We start from the raw sequence: 8,127 nt of genomic DNA, 5'->3' as shown, positions 1-8,127 counted from the left end.
TTTGTGTAAATTATAAATTCCACTGAAGATAAGTGTAATGAAGTAATAAAATTGTTGGTGACATACTTATGTGTTTACCCAATATTCTGTATAAAATATGTGATCCAGTTATCATATAGTTCCGGATTTCCCGATGTGTCATATGTTGACGGTTTGGCGAGAAGAACTCCCATCAATCTCGCCTGTCCTAACTAACCACAGGAGATATATTTTGATATTAACAACAATTTTAAAAGTCATCAGAATGAATTCTTCAAAGGTACGGAACGGCTGGAAATTTTGCAGCTTGGACGGAATATCCTTTTAACACAGCGTTAGAGCCATTTCTGTATATACAGTCAATGATTTAGTGAATTTCAAATGTGCCATTCGGAGAGAGAAGAATTATGTACACGGTTTACTACCTCATAAATTTTTACTTACAATTTATATTCAATAAAACGTGCGTACAACATAAAGTATTTTTATTAAGTCCACACGCCAATCAGTCGGGGACATTTTGTTTATTGATACTACAATTTAAGGCAACCCAAACATTTAACTTGAGTCACAGTAATATTTAATAAGTAAGTTTTGAATTTGATTATAAAGCAGTACAATACCAAATACGCTATACAATTTATATGAGAACGGGTAAATCACTCCAGTAGGGAGGAAATTAATTTTAGAAATAAAAATGTCATTTTCTTTGCTTTATTTTCAAAAAAGAGTTTCAAATGCATGATTAAATAATACATGAAATTAATATATCATGTTTGCAATAAGTAGTAAATAACATTATCTCTCATCCCTTTTTGGGGAAGACATTTTGTCATGTCTTTGTGGCGTTTTTTTGTTAACCTCACATTGGCTTTTTATTATAACTACTGAATTTTTTTTGTTCATTTTATGGTTTATGGAACTGTAAGATATGTTTTTAATTTCATAAAAAAATACAAAGTCACCCTCTCTGTAAGTGTGGCCTTTTCATTCATATTCATTGTTGTGTCGTTTCTTGTCGTAGTGTGCAGATACATAAAAGGCAGCTAAGGCATTTGCTTAATTTATGTATCGGAAACACTATACAAGATACTTTAATTGTCGAATTGTCTGTTAAATAGATATATGAGTTATTTATTTTTCTGTTAAAGATTTTAAAGAGTTATTTCCCTTGATTTTCTTTGCAAAAATAAGTAAGAGTTATGTCCCTTGAATTAGAGGGCCATCGGTCATCTGATTAGCCAGTTACTTTCGCGGGGATGCTGAGACCCCTCTCATTAGACAGCCATCTTTCATTGTAGCAATACGTTTTTCATTTAGTGGAGTGGATTTGCATTTGTTATGCAAAATTTACCCACCCACATTACCCTATTGTCTGTTCTATAGTAACGTTATGTATTTCAAGCAATTGTGGCGTTTTTTGTTAACCCCACATTGGCTTTATTAAAACTACTGAAAAAATAGTTTTGTGTTCATTTTATGGTTTATGTAAGATATGTTTTTAATTTCATAAATAAATACAAAGTCACCCTCTCTGTAAGGGTGGTCTTTTTCATTCATATTCATTGTTGTGTCGTTTCTTGTTGTAGTGTGCAAATACATAACTAACATTATCTTTCACACCAGGTTAATCGCATTGATTGTTGAATTACACTGCAAGAGAAATTACTCAATGTGAGAAAAAGATGGTGTGGATATTAAGAAAAATAAAGGATGGAGGAAAAGAAATAGAAAAAAGTTGATAAGAATACAAAAGTACTTACATGTCAAGGAAGTCAACAAAGTATTTTATAACCACCTGGTGAGGTAACAGACTTGTTACTGAAAACATTTTAGTGTTTTCAGCATAATATATGTCAGGTCTCAGACAATAACAAAATTTTAATCCATTTCTTTCATTCATTTAGAAAAAAAAATATATATATATATATAAGCAAGAACCACATTTACCATACGGAATACACATTTGAACCACATAGGGTCTTTATGTACATTTCCTAGAACCCTGAATATTGTATTGTAAATCCCGGTATTATTGACAGACCAAAAATAACTTTATCTTTATTAACTGGGAATATAATTGTTAGTCAATTTAATTACAATATAAATATTGCGAGAAAATTCTTGACTTCATTGCATTCCAATAAGACATGCACGATTACCTCCCTTCCTCTATAACAGAACCTGTTTTGGGTACATAAGTAAGCTGTAAGAATATGACAATTAACCTTTATTTGTGGCCAGCGAAGCTTGTTTTGAGTTGATCGCAAAAGATAAGGTACATTGTAGGAAAACATCCCCCCATTAGTACTGTACTGCTATGGATATTTTTATATATTTACATCTATAGGATAAGCTTAAGACTTCGAGGAATAGTTGAATACATCAATATTCTACTTGATACGTCAATATTCTTCTTGTTACGTCAATATTCTACTTGATACGTCAACATTCTTCTTGATACGTCAATATTCTACTTGATACGTCAATATTCTACTTGATACGTCAATAATCTACTTGATACGTCAATATTCTACTTGATACGTCAATATTCTACTTGATACGTCAATATTCTACTTGATACGTCAATATTCTACTTGATACGTCAATATTCTACTTGATACGTCAATATTCTTCTTGATACATCAATATTCTACTTGATACGTCAATATTCTTCTTGATACATCAATATTCTACTTGATACGTCAATATTCTTCTTGATACGTCAATATTCTACTTGATACGTCAATATTCTACTTGATACGTCAATATTCTTCTTGATACGTCAATATTCTACTTGTATTTCTTACTACTCTGGAATACTCTAAGATACTGTAGATATTAGGTAATATTATATCCAACTAATCAAAGTTAAAGAAAACAAAAACAAGAAACATATTCAAATTTAATAATCTGAAATAGGTTTACACGAAGTTCGTGTAACAATGCAAGGCAGGTAAAAGTACTTGCTCATGATATTTGTTACTCTCTGGCCATGATTTTTGTGTTTTTTTATTCGCAGTTGATTTTAAGACATGACATTTATCTAAACAGATGAACTGATGAAAATATCGTCCGAATATTGTGAAAATAGGATCGGACACTTGACACTTTTATTCTTCCATAGTTTCTAATTTTGATGGCGAAAATTCGTGAGAAGGGAATAAATAGTCATGATGCGATTCGATCACCTTTCCGAAAGCCACGTTTTATCTCGAAAAAGCTGACCCCCACGATTTAAAACAGAATTAACACTGACTAATTTATTAGAATAGATATCCATTTTCTCGGGTTATTTCCAAATCTAAGTCATCAATAACATTTCAGATTTAGATGCATAATTAAGCATTCTAGGGCTACGAATTTCTGTAGCGTAATGCTTCAATATCATAAATAAGTATTGTATTTTCTAACCATTATCCAGTCTTTCCAAAGGCGAAACTCTGATTAATCTGTATTTACAATAATTTAGATTGCATATTTATGATAAGGATACGGACCTTCTCCGTTTTTATTGGATTCTAAACGTCACAAAAATTCAAATAAATAGTGTTTATGGCTGGCTGGTTGTTTACGCTTCTAATTTCCAATCTTGATACTGCCAAATCTGAGTTACAGTCTTATTGTGATACTGTGCTCTCAACAATAGGAACTAATCATATGAGGGTGTTTAGGATATTCAAAGAGCTTTTCACCAATCTTCAACACGCTCTTTGAATAAAATATTTCTCCTATAAGATTATTTGATAAATCCACACTTTACACCACCATACTCGATCTAAACTATAGAGCGCTTATATCAGGGCCAACAAGAGTGATTAGTATAAGTTGACATAACTTGTTTCGCAATTGTTGTAAAATAAATAAAGATTATATTTAAACTGTAGAAACTCTTTCTTTTCCAGGAAAGGTGAACGTCTGTACAAATTTATGGCTGTTAACTATAATAAAGCGTACTTCGTGAAATATACGTCGAAATAAATGAAGAAATCTCCCATGGACGATATCATAAAGATAATCGAATTTCTGTTTGACAATATTTTTATCGAGTTTGGTGATCTTCCAACAGTCTATTGTCATACTGATGGGAACTAACTGCACCTCTCTGTTGTCTGTTTTTGCTTTCATACATGGCTGAATTTATCGAAGAGCTAACCAAAATAGGTAACAAGTTCCTTGAGAAGTCCTTCAATTTCACTTTCTAGGGTTTGTTCACAGTATCACGATTTTCGTGCAAGATGTCAAAAAAGGCCGATGGAGATCATGGTAAAAATCTACGGTCGTCATGATGATCTAATCGAGAAATACATTTTTTTGCGCACTATGAATCTGGACAAGTTTGGAGCTCATTAGTTAATCTGTTGGTTCCGTTTTTGTTACTTTACCTTGTTCTCACTTTGGAACGTGACCTACATACCCGGATTACTGGGCAGATGAAGTCGATAACGCAGACAGAAGGCGCTTACCATGCCGAAACACCTGGTCTTGCTCTCCTTGTACTTCTTCCAGGAGTGTCCATGTAAATCATACAGCTTCCTGGAAAGATGTCCAGGTGGGTTTCTATGTAGGAAAAGATCGGCAGATGCAGAATTTCCAATTGCTTTGGGTATGTACGATGAAGATGATAAACAAATATCTTAATTAAAAACTACAAGATTACGAAATTAACAATGTAATTAATTTAACACAATGATAAGTAAGATATGGTGATGAAGTTTGACATTCAGAGATTTAAGTGGTAGAGGACATATCACCAACACTATGTACGTGTTGCCTCCCTTAGTATAGTTTTTTGACTGCCCTAGTACTCGTGTTATCACCCCGGGGTTGGTAAGGAGGACATCGATTAATCACTTTTTAAAATTTATACCCATGCAGTTATATCTTTGTGTGTCTAAATACAGAGCATATTGTGAAGTTATTTAAATGAGTAGAGTATTACATACTGAGTGACGACACTATGATTAAAATGAATTTCATAACTTTCCATTATTGAGAATTGATGAGTTAACAGTGAAGTGCCACTCATTGGAATCTTGATTAAAAAGGAAAACGTATTGTACGTTTTGTTATGTTTGTGTGAATGAGAGAACATATTACAAAGAGTTCAAGGAGGTAGAAATGAACAGTTATTAAACGTTGCTCAGACTGAGAACTATTAAGGAACACACTAGACATGAAATCATCAACTGCCTTAGACATGGGGACGGTTTCTAATACCAGGGCTATTCTATTATATCACGGTATGACAAACGTTAACAAAGACTAGCAAATGCAGGCTCACATATTTAATATATTTACATGTAATAAATCTTCTCGTGCAAATAGTGACAGCAATATCCTTTCTTCAAAAATGCCAATATGACGTTAATTTTTCTGTTACGTTATAAGTAAAAGTACATCAAATTAGAAGAATTTAATATAGAAGAGTTTAAAATATTAAAATAAAATTCATTTTTAATTCGTATCGCATAATACGAGTGTCGACTCTACGTATTCTCGGTAACTTGTGGTAACATACGTGTAAAAATACGTACAAATAATTACTGCTGCGAATAAGAATGTAGTGTTGGTTAATATCGGATAGTATCAATAATACAATCACACTGGTTCCAATAATATTTGTTCAAACCAAGCGGACAACACATATCTCTAAAGTTCGAGTGTGGTTTTAAACGAATTCCCACCAAACATAAGTACATACTGAATATATTCTACAGTTAGCTACAGCGCCCTGGATATATAATTACTAACGGTCAAACACCACAAAGTCGTGCCTGAGTATAGACATCGGTGATCAGCTGGACAAAGGTGGCTACACTGCCCTGTGGGATTCAAGTGACATGCCTCGCGATAATGCAATGTGTACGTACAAACTTGACCTCGTTAAAGTTTATTAGTAAACTTATCAATATTCATAACTCAACACAAGATTAGCCTACATGACGTTTTATTGCCCGGAACAGCTTGTGGGCCAGAAATACTAAGTACTTAATTTGTAAGTTATCCTGACTTGACACTGCTGACAGTATACCAGACAAACAACTCGAGTTTGTTACCGTCTAGACTTAAACTCTCCTTTAGTAACGTACTGTGACTTAGGAGTCACTTGTCAATCAATCTTAATCCTCAATCTCGAGTACTGTATGATTCTATTGACATAGAAAATAAGTTCGGTCACATTTAAATGTGTTATCATCCATACTTACACCTGATACTTACAGGTGTAATCGTCCATACTTAAACCTGATATTTACAGGTGTAATCGTCCATACTTACCCCTGATACATACAGGTGTAATCGTCCATACTTACACCTGATACTTACAGGTGTAATCGTCCATACTTACATCTGATACATACAGGTGTAATCGTCCATACTTACCCCTGATACATACAGGTGTAATCGTCCATACTTACACCTGATACTTACAGGTGTAATCGTCCATACTTACATCTGATACATACAGGTGTAATCGTCCATACTTACCACTGATACTTACAAGTGTTATCGTCCATACTTACAGGTGATATCGTCCATATTTACATCTGATACTTACAGGTGATATCGTCCATACTTACCCCTGATACTTACAGGTGTAATCGTCCATACTTAAACCTGATATTTACAGGTGATATCGTCCATAATTACACCTGATACTTACAGGTGTAATCGTCCATACTTACCACTGATACTTACAGGTGTTATCGTCCATACTTACAGGTGATATCGTCCATATTTACATCTGATACTTACAGGTGATATCGTCCATACTTACATCTGATACTTACAGGTGTAATCGTCCATACTTAAACCTGATATTTACAGGTGTAATCGTCCATACTTACACCTGATACTTACAGGTGTAATCGTCCATACTTACCACTGATACTTACAGGTGTTATCGTCCATACTTACAGGTGATATCGTCCATATTTACATCTGATACTTACAGGTGATATCGTCCATACTTACATCTGATACTTACAGGTGTTATCGTCCATACTTACAGGTGATAACGTCCATACTTACACCTGATACTTACAGGTGATAATGTCCATAATTACACCTGATACTTACAGGTGTTATCGTCCATACTTACACCTGATACTTACAGGTGGTATCATCCATAATTACACCTGATACAGGTGATAATGTCCATACTTACACCTGATACTTACAGGTGTTATCGTCCATAATTACACCTGATACCTACAGGTGATATCGTCCATACTAACATCTGATACTTACAGGTGATATCGTCCATACTTACAGGTGTTATCGTCCATACTTACATCTGATACTTACAGGTGATAATGTCCATACTTACACCTGATACTTACAGGTGTTATCGTCCATAATTACACCTGATACTTACAGGTGTTATCGTCCATACTTACACCTGATACTTACAGGTGTTATCGTCCATACTTACATCTGATACTTACAGGTGATAATGTCCATACTTACACCTGATACTTACAGGTGTTATCGTCCATAATTACACCTGATACTTACAGGTGTTATCGTCCATACTTACACCTGATACTTACAGGTGTTATCGTCCATACTTACACCTGATACTTACAGGTGATAATGTCCATACTTACACCTGATACTTACAGGTGTTATCCTCCATAATTACACCTGATACTTACAGGTGTTATCGTCCATACTTACACCTGATACTTACAGGTGTTATCGTCCATACTTACACCTGATACTTACAGGTGTTATCGTCCATACTTACATCTGATACTTACAGGTGATAATGTCCATACTTACACCTGATACTTACAGGTGTTATCGTCCATAATTACACCTGATACTTACAGGTGTTATCCTCCATACTTACATCTGATTCTTACAGGTGATAATGTCCATACTTACACCTGATACTTACAGGTGTTATCGTCCATACTTACACCTGATACTTACAGGTGTTATCATCCATACTTACATCTGATACTTACAGGTGATATCGTCCATACTAACAGGTGATATCGTCTATACTTACAGGTGATATCGTCCATACTTACATCTGATACTTACAGGTGATAATGTCCATAATTACACCTGATACTTACAGGTGTTATCGTCCATACTTACACCTGATACTTACAGGTGATAATGTCCATAATTACACCT

The sequence above is a fragment of the Ylistrum balloti genome, unplaced genomic scaffold (genome assembly GCF_031769215.1).
Source record: "Ylistrum balloti isolate Yb309-2 unplaced genomic scaffold, AGI_CSIRO_Ybal_v1 Utg370366, whole genome shotgun sequence".
NCBI lineage: Eukaryota > Metazoa > Mollusca > Bivalvia > Pectinida > Pectinidae > Ylistrum > Ylistrum balloti.
Note: the sequence above shows the minus strand (reverse complement) of the source record.